This window comes from Strix aluco, chromosome 5 (genome assembly GCF_031877795.1).
Source record: "Strix aluco isolate bStrAlu1 chromosome 5, bStrAlu1.hap1, whole genome shotgun sequence".
In the NCBI taxonomy this organism is placed as follows: Eukaryota; Metazoa; Chordata; class Aves; order Strigiformes; family Strigidae; genus Strix; species Strix aluco.
In genome coordinates, this window is record NC_133935.1 from 1,704,300 (window position 1) to 1,719,644 (window position 15,345).

Below are 15,345 nucleotides of genomic sequence, written 5' to 3' on the forward strand. Positions count from 1 at the left end.
TGATGTAAGAAAACTTCTTAGAGAGCTGAGGGGACTCTGCAGACAGTTGCAACCCACTAAAACCCTCCAGAATACAGCCTGAGAGCAATGGCCTGTCTTTCTAGGATACAGTGGGCAGGGCGAGATTTGTTTATAAGCCTGTCTTACCTACTGTCTTACCTAGTCACTTGGCATCTTCTGAGCTAAAAAGTCAACAAACCGGGTTTTTGGTTTAATAAAGACTGGCTTTTTCTAAATTTGAGTGCCTTCTAGACTGTCTCTGAGGAGTTCCCTGTGAAAGAAAAGGTCTTGACAGATTCCTATCGGAGCTTGGGCTAGTCTGGTATCCCATCACACAGTCTGGTGGTTTTCATAAAATGAGTTAGCACCCTCACCTGATTTGAATTGAATCATCGTGGTAGGAAATGACACTTTGTTCTCATGTTACCAGACTTAACAGAAAATCCTGAGGCTGAATCCCTAGATCACCATGAAGGTAAGGAGCTTTTCCATCCTCTGTGCCTGGTCTCTGCAGATCTGCTCTCAGGTGCACAGTTGGACTGCCTCTGCCTGGGTGGAGGGACTTCATCTTTGCAAAGCAGGGGACACTTCAGTTCTCTCCTTCATCAGGGTGTTGTACGTGTCTAACACTGAGAAACAGCCTCCCCAAAATGTATCTTCAAGTTTTGCAACGCTTTGGGGTAGGTTATGCTTTCCTCTGTCCTGGGGAGTAGAGGGCACTGCCAGGGGCCTGGGCTATGGTCAGATGAAGTGTGTGATGGAAAGAATAATGCTTCCTTGTGTGGCTTTTTTTTTTTTTTTTTCTGCCTGTCTCTGTTCAGCTGGCACCCCTTGGGGCAGGAACTGTCTTGCATTGTGTGACTGTGTGATGCAAATCGACCGGATGGTCTTGCTCTGCGTTGAGGCTGCTCTGAAGAGGAAAAAGGAGCTTTTCTTTTCTCTGACTTTGGCAGATCAGGTGTCCTGCAGTTGTGCTGCCCCAGGTAAGCCAGGCGGTTGCGTTACCCATGTTGCCTCCCTCAGACACTTGCCAGCAAATCCAGCCCTGTGAGGCAGGAGTGAATGATCAACCTCTCCAAAGGTTGCTTCCTTAGCTCTGCTCTCCCCTCCCATCTCCACAGCTCTCTATGGACTGAGCCTGCCCTGAGCAAGGCAGAAGCACACCCTCCACTGCTTCTTCAGGCGTCAGCAGAGCTCTGGTGCTCCATCCTCCTCTCTGAGTTTAGACTTAGCACCGGCCTTAAGCTTTGGCAAAGGCAGAGGAAAATTTCTTGTGGAGAAGTTCTTTTCTGCCCATACTCACAAACATGCTGGTGTATATTAAGTCCATACTGTCCATGTGAGACAGAAGCACAGTAAAAGGAAAATAGGTACCTCCCACAGGAAAAAAAAAAAACAAACCACACATCAGTGTGCAGATGAACTTGAAAAATGTTATACAATATCACTCTGAAACTCTTCAGTGGGTTTGTAGCTGGTCTAACCAGTCTTTTACATCATGGAATCTTCCCCTACATATTATTCATTAAACAAAGGTATTTATTAGAGCAGAAACTGCAGCACGTGGCATAGATAACATCTCTAGTGCAGGGGGAAAAAAAGCTTTAACCATTCTTTAGAACACACCTTGCTTTTGTGTGAATGGCAGGTACTGCTCCTCCAGCGGCAGGGACAACGTATTCCTGAGGAGTCCAGGGAGGATTTCCACTCTTGGAGCAGTTGGGAGCCAGCAAATGCCCTATTACTCCTTCCACCCACCTCATTCCTCTATGACTGTTGCCCTTAGTGTGCTTTTCTACCTTGTTTTCCTGCAGGTTCCACCCAGTGGGCTTCCAAGTGCTCCTGAGGGGCAGCCTTTTAAATCCCTGCCTTTCACTTTTTTTTTTTCTCTGATTTTAAGGGGTCCACCCAAAGGTACAAATAAAAAAGCCATCCTGCTGGCAAGCGGGCTTACATTTGGCACGTAGGAGGCTGTAGAGTCACTTGGAAGGCTTTACAGTTGCACAGCTAAAAGGAGATTGAAAACCCCAGTTTAGATGAAAGCAGAAATGATTCTTGTACCTGTGTATGTTTTGGCTGCCTGATAATGGCTGGATGGGAGCAAAGGCCTTCTCCAAAGGAACTGAATTACATTGGCAGTGTTTACTGTTCTAGTGGCACACAAGCCTTTCTTACAGTTATTTGCATAGGTTGTTCATCTTTCTGTATTGATAAACGTTTTTCTTGTGGATAGCTTGAAGAGAGACAGTTCAAGGAAATTTGAAAGACAAAAACCCCTTGATGACTGCACATTGCCCCGTGATCAAGGATATTTGTCTTCCACAAAACGGTTCTTTGAAATGTTGTCGTGTTTTGACCAGGGAGCAGAGTTGCACATGATAGAAAAGCTGTCCTTTAAGCAGGAGCATAGATCTCTGTGTATCTACCTAACCACACGGATATGCCACTTGACAGTTTGAAAATATAACACTTGCAGACTTCGAATCTTGACCGAGTAGCAAACTACCTCCTGACATTCTGGTTTGTACAACTCCCACAGTCTTCAGCCATTCCCCAAAAGAGAGGATGCTCATGAACAGCTGGCATTTTCCCAGTCTATATTTATTGCTCCTCTCCCCCAAACTGAGCTGTATCAAGGTGTCTGTAACGCTGCCTCCATGCCTTACATACCCAGTAGAGGCCAGCAGCTTAAACCTGAGAAACTCCTGACCCACAAATATATTGAGTTAATTTGTCATTGCTGTTGGAGAGAGGTCAGCTACGGGTGCTGCTGCAAACAAACGTTAGGCAAGGTATAAATGAGATGGAGTGGGTCTAAACAGTCCTGGGCAGGCAGTCATCATGCAAGCAATGTATCTGGGTACACTGAGAGGTGAAACTTGGGGTTTTTTTATTGGAAGCAGCAGTGGCTGTGCAAAGACAAATAGGATATGCTGTTGGAGTCTTACAGGAATTTCAGATCTTTTTATGGTAATGTTTTTGAAAGAACTGTTACAACAATGGGTATAAGGCTGCAAATACATAGGAATTGTAATTTTATTACTTTTAGTCTAGCATCAGATTTGTAGTGTTATTTATTAAAGTCATTTTGGTATATGGATTTTAAAGAAGATATTATTCCCTACAGCATTACTAGTGTGCTGCTATTAATATTTAAAATCTGTTACACAGGACTGCTGTGAGTTTGATCTTCAGGGTATTCAAAACAGTACTTAAAAAAGAAAACAGACTCTCTTAAGGAAGAGCCTCAACACTGTAATAAAGTCTTTAAAAAGGACATCAGAAAATATAAAGTGAAAAATATTAAAATGGAAGTATTATTGTAAGTGCTTGAAATCACTGTAAATAATACATGTGGGTTCTTTTAGCCAAACATTTTTCCTTAAAGTATCTGTCATTTCACACTTGCCTCTGAGTGTCTCATTGTTCTGGGAGATTTAATCGTGATGATTATGTACCATCTCTTCTCTGACAAAGACCCTTAGCACTTAACAAACCTTTAATGATATTATCAGGTGTGAGAACCACTTTTGCAAGAGGGAAATGCAGCCAGCACTGGCATGGAGTGTGGTGACTGCTTAGTAGAAAGGCAAATGTGCATCACAGTCGTGGAAGGAATAGCTGAATTGGATCCAGTGGTGAAATAAACAGTGGTCCCAATTTATTCATCACCTAAAATCTTAGAAAGGGTGGCCAGAGAAGTCCTATAATCTAGTTCCCTGGACCAGAGCGAGATACTGATTCAGAAGGGCAAGAGCATGACAGCAGGAAACCACCTGCATCATTCCCTGCAGCAGAGCAGTGCAGAAACAGTTTTTACTTCCTGCAACACTTTTCAAGATTCAAAATACTATATATTGTTTTCTTTTTTTTTTTTTTTTTGTTAGCCACTTCTCTTAGCACTTTGAGGAAGTCATCAGCTACAGTCCCAGTCCCTGCCCAGCAGCGAGAGGCAGGAGCAGTCTAGACCCATGTGGAGCAAGATGGAGGTTTGAGAAATGGAGAAAGGGAGGGAGGGGAGAGCGGTGTCTGCAGCCCCGTTACCCGGTAAGGGAGGGTGAGCCTCCCACAGCCCTTGCCAAAAGGGGTGGGAATAGGGTGAGAGGGCAGCAACAGCTTATTTGAGAGGTGCCTTTTGCTGGTGGATCTCGTGCTTTGGTTGACCCAGCGCTGAGGGATCTGGTGGAGTTGGGAACGGTCAGTGTGAGGTTCATGGTTGGACTGGAGGAGCTTCAAGGGCTTTTCCAACCGAGATGATTCTGGGATTCTGGATCGGATGGGGGTACTCCCATGATTCATGTCATTGCTGTGCAGTTCCCTGATGCCCAACAGGAAGATCAAGAGCCTGTTTCTTTGCCCAGTTCATAGCTAATGATTCACACAAGATTCAGCAGTTCCAGAGACAAGACAGAGACAGGTCCTCCCTCAAGCAGCTGAAGTCACAGTTGTAGTTTTGCTCCTACAGAAGCTGTGGGAGACCCGCCTGCAAATTCAACACTGAATCAAAGCAGGAACGTGGGTCCCTGGCATCCTGGAAAAGTGTTTTCGGTCTTTAGGTGCATCGTGTATTCTCAGGGCAGCCTCCCTGATTTGGATCAAAAAGTTTCAGTCTGGATTTGAGACTCTTTTCCTAATGAAAACTTCATTTGAAAACTACCCAATCCTGGCTAGTCTACAAGATAAGATAAAAACAGGAGGAAGGATAGTGTCTCTCTCCCTTCGGTGGTTCACAGCCATCTCATATGTGGGTTGGTGGGTTTGGGACTGTGGGTTCCTGCCAGACTTCGCCCAAGCATGTGTTTAAGCAACACTGAGTGCAAAAAGAGCCGAGATCCCAGTCGGCATCTCTGCAGAGTGCTGCAGTACTGCTACCAGTGACTGTGCTCGGGGCTGACATTGCACTGAATTGCATCAGCAGAGATGCTGGGTTTTGAAATGTCAGCTGAACTGCAGCTCCTTTTCCTTCACTGCTGACTGTCAACTTGAAACATCTGGTTTATTTCGTATATCCTCCAACGCTGGCCAAAACAACTCCAAAAGAAAAAACAGTTCTACTGTTCAAACCTGTTTGTTTATGCTGAATCCCTGGTGGCAGCCAGCTACTGCTGCACTTAGATTTAATTTACCAGAACACTTGGAGATATCTTGAGGTTGGAAAGTTCCTGGACCACTGAGAAGCCACATGAGATGCGATACAGGACGTCTAAGATGCATCTCTGTGGTACGTCGCTGATTTGCTCCGTGCCCTTCAGCAACTCATACCTGCTTTTACATCTATTTTGGTGTAAGTATACTTACATGTATTTTGATGTTTTACCTATTGCAGCTATTTTGCAAAATAGCTATCGATGTGTCGTAGTTTAACCCCAGCTGGCAACTAAGCACCACACAGCCGCTTGCTCACTCCCCGCACCCAGTGGGATGGGGGATAGAATCAGGGGGAAAAAAAACAAGTAAAACTCACAGGTTGAGATAAAGACAGTTTAATAGGACAGAAAAGGAAGAAAATAATAATAATGAAAATAATAAAAGAATTAGAATATAGAAAACAAGCGATGCACAATGCAGTTGCTCACCACTTGCTGGCCAATGCCCAACCAGTTTCTGAGCAGTGGTCCCTGGACAGCCTTCTGCCCAGTTTATATACTGGTCATGACGTCATATGGTCTGGAATATCCTTTAGCCAGTTGGGATCAGCCGTCCTGGCTGTGCCCCCTCCCAGCTTCTTGGGTCCCTCCAGCCCGCTTGCTGGAAAGTCCTTGGCTTACTATAAACATTACTTAGCAACAACTAAAGAAAATCAGTGTGTTATCAATGTTATTCTCATACTAAATCAAAAACACAACACTATACCAGCTACTAGAAAGAAAATTAACTCTATCCCAGCCGAAACCAGGACACAGTGTCTCAACTGGATGCTTTGAGAGAGCCAATTAATTAATGTTAGTGAAGCATTTGGTATTCTTGGATAAAAGGCACTACAGAAAAACAAATTATTATCCCTGATGTTGTAAGTTGGATTCCACTCCATTCCTAAATAGTTGCTTTATCTAAGGCTGATAGCAAAACCCAACAAGCTCATAAAAAAAAAAAAAAAAAAAAAAAAAAAAGGTAAGATACAGTTGCCTGAGGGCATCCTTAATCAGGGAAGATCTTTCCTTTTCAGATGAAAAAGACATCTACAGTGAACAATTTCCCTAGCCAAGAAACAATAAAGAAAAGGCTTCCCATGCGAAGTTAAATAGGTGGTAATTACTTTGCGGCTAGAGAAGGGGTGTGGGAAGAAGGCTGAGACAAGCATCCCACTTGTGAGCCACTTAAGCTCTGAAGGAAGCCAAAGCCCTATGGCTCCGTTAAGAATCAGAAGTTAGAGGTCCTTATCCCAGCCCTCCCACAGCCGAGAAAGTAATTTAGTCATCTCTAGGTAGGTTTCCTTTACCACTAGCTGCGACTGTACGTTTGTACTAGTACTACCCTGTTTAAAATTTTGTGATTATGGCTCATCTTCGCTTCCCCCGAGCTTTCCGTCCTCAGCAACTCTGACAACAATCCCTTGTGTAATTTGAGGAGATGCAACAGCAGAGACACGTAAAACGGGTGTGCACACAAACCCCATCGCTGTGTGCAATAAAGTAAATCCGGCCTCGTGTTAATTTTAGCCAGCTGGTGAAAACTGAGCTTTCTCTGTGCTCTTACTTCATTGTTTAGAAAAATGACTGGTTGGCGAGGTATTGTTCTTGCAGATGGAGGGAAACTTCTGCCTCCAGTAATATCTGTGGAATGAAGTTGCCTGGAGTGGGCATGCTACGGCTGTGTGAGCTGGTAGTTTTCCACAGCCTTTACCCACTATCAGGACATCAACCTTTTTCCATTAACTCATCCTTTCTGCAGCTTTGTGGTTTCCTGTGCTTGTTCTAGTGTGAATTTCCTTCCATCCACAAATTTGTTGTGCAGCTTCTACTTCAGGAGGTGAGAGGTTTGCCCTTGTTCTGATAAGTGTGAACTGCTGAGGGCACCAAAAAAAAAAAAGTGCTAACCACTAATGCCCTACATTTCCAAAAGCCCTACATGTTCTTTCTGCTGCCAGAGCTGAGACATCAAAACCCCGTGCTGCCTCAGCATATCTAGGCACCAGGAAACGCTGGCTTAAAATTAACTTTACCAATCTCTCCTGTCTCTTCGGCAGCACCGGAGTGTCCAGCACGGCGTGGATGATGGCATTTCTCCCAGAGCTGTCTCGGAGCTCAGCAGCGCGGCTTCTGCCGGCTGCACCCACTGCTGGTCGCATCCCCAGTGGTTAACGTCTCTGGCAGGGGTGGCCCTGCTCCTTGCACATATTCCAGTTGATTTTTGCCCTTGGATGAAGTCTCCTCGGTGACACCACCCGCAGGAGGGAAATGGAGCTCATCAACCTGGTGATCTAAGTTACAACCACATCTCGGTCTATTTGTGTGTGATGCTGCTGCTCCCATCGGTCACCCAGTGCAGGAAAACCAAGTGAGGTGGAAGGCAGACAAGGCTTTTGCAGCGTGAGCGTGCCCTGCCAGCTCTGGCACGTGGCCTGCAGCAAAGCTGCCTTGGCGGGGAGGTGAAGAGCAGTGAGGGGCTCCTCCTGCACCGCCAGCCCCGCCGGCGGGCCCCACGCACCTCCTGTTTTGCTGGAAGTACCTTTTTGGACAGAAATCTAAAGTTGGCCCTGGGGAGGGAGGAACAGAAACACAAAGAATGGGGCCGAGCCGCCTGTTGATTTGACTTCTGCTGCCTTCCAGGGCTTGGTTTGGTTGATCATTTCTGGATTTATACAGGTACTGAAGAGGACTCGCTTTCTCTCTGGCTGTGTCCTTTAAGACAGGGAAAAAACCTAACAATTGGTCCCTGTGTACAGATAACTCTACACCAGCCCATTTTGCTGGCCTGGGCACCTGGGCTGACTACAGTTCTAACACTCCTAGTCTGCTCCTCGATGCACTTATGTCAGTGTTGAACTGGTGGGGAGCAGGAAAACCAGCTGACGCTTTCTCTGAACTGTTGCTCTCTCCATGTTAGAACTGTTACTGGTGTAGCTAAACTCTGCCCATCATCTCTTGCACCTACACTAGTAAAAAGTGTAAGCATACAGACCAGAGCTTAATAGTAAGATGTTGCTAGTGATATGCTTGTTTTTTTCTGAAGCAAGTGGATGTATTTGGCTGTTAGCAAAGGATTTGAGTGTATTCTGATGGATGTCACGTCATCTGTGGCACGGAAATTAATTTGAAACCTTTGTTTTTTTCCTGTTGTGAAAACCAAGCATAACTAAATATTTCTCACACCCAGATACCATATCAGGGTGGTATTTACACAAAGTAATACTGCAAAATGAGAGTGCTCCCATAAGGCTCCCTAAGAGAAGGGGGGTTGTGCCTGTGCCGTGTTTGGTGGAAATCAGCTGGGCTGGGGAAGGGGGCAGAGGTCGCTCATTCGCTGTAGCTGTGACCCTCGTAGTCATCGTTAAAATCAACTATAAGTACTGATTCTCTTGTTTTTATGCTTATGAGGGAGTACGTAGTTTTTAAAGCAAAGCTTTCAGAAAGCTTCCAGAGAGAATGTAGCCTGTACATTTTTGTTTTGTTAAGTAAACAAATTAATGTATTTGAGGCTTCCGATGACAAATTCAGATACCAGTTCCTACCAAAGCAGCATCGTTTAACAGTGATTCTGTAACACTTACGGATCAAAGACCCAGCTCAGGTTCCTTTGCATGTTAATGAATTGTGTTTTAATCATTCAGTTTAGACTTTCTAAAAAGGAGACAACTTAAAAGAAAACAGGTCGTGATGAAAATGTCTCTTCCAAGGGCTTTAGTTTGTCCTAGGGACCTACTGTTTGAAAAAATGCCAGATCTGGGGAAGAAACTGCTCCCTGATCCTCAGATTAACTCTTCTTTGCATGCAGGGACAAGGGCGATCAGGGACATTCCGTTCATTCCTCCACCAAAAGTTTAGGAGGGCAAAGTTGTCTTCCCCAGATTTCTGGGTCAGTTCAGCTGTGAGAAATCATGGCTTTCTTCTGTGCAGTAGAGTTTGATAGGTTACACGACCCTCAGACTAGTCACAAACTTGATTGTTTCACAGTTTAATTGCAAAAGACACAATGAATTCTGCAGGTATAAATACCCGGTTACAACTTGTGCACTGCTGTTGTTGTCTTTGCAGTCAGGAAATAGGCACATAGTTTATTAATTGCTTTTAAAGTGTAACAGTGTGCCCTGGACGTGGTGAGGGAGGACTCCTTTGTGGGGTCCTGACTTCTCCTCTATTCGATTCCTTCACCCAGCGTTACCATTAGGCCATTCATTAGTCTGAACACAAACTGGACTAAATCAATATAGCAAGTCTCTGGTGTCCAGCTTCCACTGAGATGGGAAGAAAGCGAAGCACGAGCAGCCCCTGCTGAGATCAGGCCCCGTATTTTGAAGCTGACAGTGCTGTGACCTGCTCTTATGGCCCTGACACCCCTACACAGCCATCGTTGGAGTCCGTCCCTGGGCACTGCCGTTCCCTGGGGCGGCTCAGAACCCAAAGCTGGTGCCTGCCCGCTACCCGCAACGAGCTACGACGGGATGTGGCTGAAACTGGTGGTGGCATCGGTTTGTGTAAAACTTCCTTTGCTTTGAATCCCCGCAGGACGCGCTTTGAATCCCATCGCTCAGATCAAAACTACCAACTCCGGACCGGGCGAAACCACAAGTTCTGACAGACCCCCGGCCGCAGAGCGGACTCCAGCCGGCACCGCGTGGGATTTCAGTGAAACCCTGGCCCGGGCCCGCGGGTCCCTGTGCCGGGGGCCCCCGGTGGGACGGTTGCCGGTCCCCGAGCATCGGTGAGAAACGCCACTTGGCTGGGAACCTGCGGAGGGCTCCTTTGTGCTCCTGTCCCTTCCTCGCAGGGATGAGAGGTTGGATTTGCCTCCTGCGGGCTGTTCCTCCCCTCTCCTCCCCGCCCGCAGCTCGCTGGGGCAGAGAGGGGCCCATCGGCCGGGCTTCGGCTCCGCGCTTTTTCCGCGCAACAACGCGGGGCTGCGCGAAGCGGCTCCGCGCTGCGCTCCCCTGCCAGGCGGCCACGGACACAGACCCTGCCCGCCCACCGCAGAGGGAAGGGGGTGCCGAGGGCTGCTCTGGCGGATTTGGGGGGATTTGGGGGTTTTGAGGTCTCGTTTTCCTCCTTGGCCCCGCCCCGCCCCGCCCCGCCGGCGCGGCTCCCGCGGCCGCGCATTGTGCACCGCGACGCTGCCCCGGGCGGCAGCACCGGCCCCGCTCCCTCCCCGCTGCGGGGCCGCCGGACACCCCACCCCATCCCCATCGTCCTCCTCCTCCTCTTCATCCCCATCCCCACCCTCCGGGCTGGGCCTGCGGCTCCTTCCCGCCGCGCACGGTGAGTTGGGGGGCGGGGGGGGGCGGTCGGGGTCTGGGGGAACCGGCCGCCGCCGGGGCTGTGCCCAGCCCGGGGGTTCGCCCCGCAGAATTTGGGGAGCGGGGGTGGTAAAGCGGGTCTGTCCCTGGGTTGTCGTCCCACCCCCAGCGGACACGGGGTTCTGCTGGGGGGGTGGCTCCGGGACCCTCCTGCCGCCGGGGGGCCGTGGCAGGGCTGGGGTCTCCCGTGGGGAGGGGGAGGCTGCGGGGGGGGCGGCCCCGGGGTCTGAGGGGGGGCTCCCGGCTTTGTTCATCGCTGGGAAGTGCGGGCGAAGGCGGCCCCGGGGCCGTTTAGCCGATTTCGGTTCATTGCAGACCTCGGGCTCACAGGTTTTGCACATTACGTGAATATTAAATCAGTGTTGGTGCGGACGCTCATCCTCCCCCCCCCCCTTTTTTTTTTTTTTTTTTTACAGTCTGAAATAGCTCTGCCAGGTAACTGGAGTTGACTCCAAACGGGATTCCTGGGGGTTGACTGCTCTGAGCCTTATTCACGCAAGTAAGATCTGTGTGCATGAGTAAGATATTTTTTTGCAGAATGATTTTGCACGTTTTCACCCTGAAGTGTACAATCTCTGATGGCTTTTGCAGAAGGTGGGCTTGTCCATTTTAATTTGTGTGTGTGTGTGCAGTCGCTGTTAATTTTGGCAGCTCGTAAGGGATCGTTGGTGAAGGTCCGGTGTCTTCGTTTTCTTCAAGAATACATTAAGTTGGCTGTGCGCCAGCGTTTTAATATTGTAGAAGCAACACGAGAGACAGCCTTAGAAAAAGGATCGAGGAAATGATTTAGCTTTTCTGGTGTTCATCGTTTCCAGCCAGCGTACTTTTAAGCATTTCGTTTTAAATTAGAGGAAACAATCAGCTTTTGTGTTTACCAGCATGTTGATTAATAATGGAAACATAGGTCTAAAGCTAAATTTTGATGCTTCATTTAAAAGAAGTGCTTTTCTTCTGTCTGACATGCCTATTAGCTTTGAGGAAAACAAAGACTGTGAGGCGATAGTTAGGCAGCTTTCTTACAATTTGAATAAAAGAAGTAGTTCAGTATAGGCCAGCTATAGGATCATGGACATGCTTGGCATCTAGTGCGTGGTTGGATGTAGAGCTGTGGTGCTGCCTCCCAGAACTGCTCTTTGTTCCTAACTTCTCCCAGAACCAAAGCACAGTGCATCTAAAACTTAGTTCTGGGAGTCAGGTGAATCCTGAATATAACTCTAGTTTCTCTGTGGTGGACTGTTAATATGTGACTTACTACGAAGCATGTATTGACAGGGATACACTGTTGATCGCGTGACTTAATGCTCCATCTTTCTTTTTCTCGTTAATAACCTAATTAGGGGAAGACTCTGGAAGGAATATGGAATTAAGACACGTTCCCAGTGGATACGCAGTAAGAAAGGCACTGCAAAGCAGGCAGTGTAAGAGGAATTTCCAGACGTACTCCTCACCCAAGACAGAGCCAGATTTTGAACGCTCTTTAGGCTTGTGCTTAGACTCTAGAGTAAATGCCTAGATTTTAGTGTCTTTCTTTTCAGTTCACAAACTTTTGTATCCATAGCTCTTTGGGGGACCTTGAGGGAAATGTATCTGTATAAACCAAATTCTGAGTCTTTAGCACTTAAGAAAATGAAACCCTGAGCACTGCAGAAAGTCTGAGCCTTGGGTTACAGTCGTACCTCCCCCTATTTCCATTCTAGAGGCATTTCCTTTTAATTTTTATGACAGATGGAATTATAGTTGTAAAATGTAGCCACAATAAAGAAAGCCAGTAAAATGACTTTAATTTTTTTTTTTTTAATGTAAAAGCCAGCGGGATTAATGAACAGCTCCATAAATACACGAGATAAAATGCAAAATGGGTAATAGAACTGGAAGTGGCACTTAATCTTTGAACAAAAATAATAGGTAATGGCTAAAAATAGTATTTCCTGTTTCAACAATAGAGTTAAATATTGTGATGGATATTAACTGCAACAAGGTAGACTGGTCCAGAGCTGGAGGCTCTGACCATTCGTATCCACTGACCTCCTGGCCTACTTCTTTGTTTTCCTTTAAAGTACCACTCTTGCACGTGTGTTTGCTAATAAACCACTAATGCAAACCAAAAAGCTGTTCTTTAAAGGGAAAATCGGAGCTTTTTTACTGCATAATAATCTCACTGTGATTTCTAGAACTTATCCTGGTCTCGTGTAGCTCAGCACAGACTGCTGAGCTGTATTCAGGTCGTGCCTCGATCTGCACGAGTGGTTGGTCCCACGCGTGGGCAAGAGCATCCTTGCACCAGAAAGAAAACGATCAGGTCTGTTTCTGATTATTTAACAGTGTTTGAAGTGTTTCAGCATCACTGCTAGATAAATGCCTTCATATTAAGGTCAGTGAAGAATTTGCCTCTCCGATAGCCCTGGCCACAGCCTCTCAAGGAGCTGTTGAATTATGAGAGCTGGTAATTATCTGCCTACATCTGTGGCCTGGGACTCGTTGACACTGAGCACAAAGAAGAGAAGAAAATGACAAATACTCATCCAGAAGCACGTCCTCTTGGAGATGTTTGCTTTCTCCTCTGTTTCTTAGGGTAAGACTGGCGAGTTTGGGGTGTGGAGAAAACAGTGACTAATTAGCTAGTGCATATCTAGCCCTTGAAAGATGGAAAATATGGTGTGGGGATGATTTGAATTAAGTGCTGTTATTCCCTGCTATTAAAGAAATTGCTTGCCTGCTCTGCGCCTCGAGTGGAGTCGTAGGCGATTTTAAAGCATTATTTCAACTCTGGTTTAGGTCTGTTTAAGCAGAAGGGCCAGGGAAAGTCTTTCAGTAGGAAAAAATAATAGGTAAAAATTTTCTTGTTTAAGCCTTTTTTTTTTTTTTTTTTTTTTAGTAGCTGCAAAATCTGTGTATATGGGAGGGAGGAAAAGGGAGTCGAACGAAGCCGAGCAAGGAGCTGTGGTGTGAGGTAAAATTCTGATATTGTTCTCTCATGCCACCCCGCAAATACATTTGCATTTAAGATTTCCGGGTGAGCCAAACCGTAGGGCCGGTGCAGAATGCTAAATGAAACCTGACAGCTAACTGGGAAAACGCTACGGAACGGTGCCGGGCATTCCCTTGCTCGGACAATCGAGTTGGAGATTGTTTCTTGTAAAGATTGTGGCTCTGAAACAAAGACAGGCGCAGGAAAAAAATGAGGCATTGATTGAATTCTGAGCTATTTTCTCTTGAAAGATGTTTACTTTCTGTCACATTATGCTGTGACTGCTGGAAGACTCACAGGAACTGTAAACCCCAAGTCCCTTCCTGCCCATCAACTAGCCACAATATACTCCTTTGTGTCGCTCAGGCTGAAATTCAATCTGCTGGGGGGGCTGACGAGTGGTTCGGGGCACAGTTTTGATCTGAAAGATATTGGGTGTCACCAGGGAGGTACCCTCCATGCTGCGCGTGCGAGCAGGCGAAGCAGCTGCTCTTCTGGGGAACTTGGTGATGCATCTCCTGTACAAGAATTAAATGTATTTATGCTCCATGGTGGCGTGATGTAGAAGCCAGGATGATGACAACTGAGGAAGGAACGTGAAAGGCATCAGAAGAGCTGGGTGGGTTTTTCCCTCTTGGGTGTCTGCAGTTATTGGCAATGAAGTGTCCCTCTGCAGACAGCCCGAAGGTGCAGAACAATCCGAGGAGGCTGAGGGGTGGAAACAGGAAAATAAAATGGACGGTAGGTTAACGTGTGTGAAAGAGCACCCGCAAAGTCACGGGCTGAAACAAATCAAGGGCCACGGCTGCTGCAGTGAGGCAGTAACACAAGGCAGCTCAGCTGTCCCCAATACCCCGGTGATGAACGGAGGAGTAACGGGCTTTACGTCTGCAGCGGGAATGCGTCTGGCTCCCTGGCTTAAATACAGGACACCTGCCCTTGGAAAGCTTGAGAGGGAAGGGAAAGAGCTGATTAGGAGAGTGAGGGGACTGATTTCTGAGGAATGAGTAAAAACACTTAGTAGAGATAGGTTAAGAAGCAAAGATACCAACAATTTCAGGTGTGGGTACTCAAGAGATAATCACTTAGCCTTTGCAAGAGGGTGCAACTAGACTTAACGGACTGCAAAAGAGAAGGTAACTTGAACATCAAGAAAAGCTTCTTGATGGAATGAAGCTAAATAATCTTCCATGAAAAACGCTAGTAGCCTTGTTGGTTGGGGTTTTGTAAAGCTCCGAGAGAGCCCTGGAAAGTGTTCTGCAGGGCTGACAGCTCAGGGTCGCATCTCCCCTGGCTGAACCATGCCTGGGGATTAGGGTGGAGGTTTTAGGAGCAAGGCTCTGTAGTTAAGCAGTACAACTCAGTTGGAGTCAGCTTCTCAGCTCCCCTCTGTGGTCTGCAGGAGGGGATGGCGGCGGCGTTCTCTGGAGCTTGGATTAGATGCCTGTGGGGAGGGAGATGGACTGCGTGAATTAGTAGGTCTTATTCCATCTTTTTAGCCTGTGTTCCAGGAAATACATGAACGCTTACCTTGCTGGCAGCTGACACGCATGCTGTTATTCTGTAAAACAAATGCTACAGCATCTCGTGTGCCTTTCTGACCAGGCAGCGAGGAAGGATGGGAGGAGGGAGGTGATGGAAGACACTTTCCTGTGGTGAGCGCAGCAGGCTGGGCTAGAAACATTGCTTGGTCTACACTGACTGTTAATCTGTGTCCTTGGACCCACGTTGAATCCTCCTCTTGAAGAAAAGCTAGAAAGCAACAGGCTCAGGGTGTTTTCCTGCTTTTAAGCTGTTATCGGGGGGGGAAAAAAAAAAAGATATTCTTGGACAGCAGTTACCTCTTCCCTTGCTGAGTCCTGCGGTAGACGCAACCTGGTGTACTTGCTGAAATGCCAAGAGCAGCTTCCGAGGGCTGCGTAGCTCT

At 47.0% G+C, this 15,345-nt stretch overlaps 1 protein-coding gene across 3 annotated transcripts in view; it reads left to right on the forward strand.

Annotated features, from left to right (window-relative positions):
• Window positions 1–10,037: 10,037 nt before the first annotated feature.
• PRR5 (proline rich 5) overlaps window positions 10,038–15,345 on the forward strand; it is a 93,475-nt gene continuing 88,167 nt past the window's right edge. For 2 of the 3 annotated variants that reach the window (XM_074825603.1, XM_074825602.1), the window contains exons 1-2: window positions 10,038–10,412; window positions 10,867–10,949. The gene's annotated coding sequence lies outside the window, so the exon portion shown is untranslated. Of the gene's footprint in view, window positions 10,413–10,866; window positions 10,950–11,787; window positions 11,869–12,772; window positions 13,023–13,325; window positions 13,401–15,345 lie in introns of all 3 variants that reach the window. The other variant, XM_074825601.1, reaches the window with a different exon arrangement.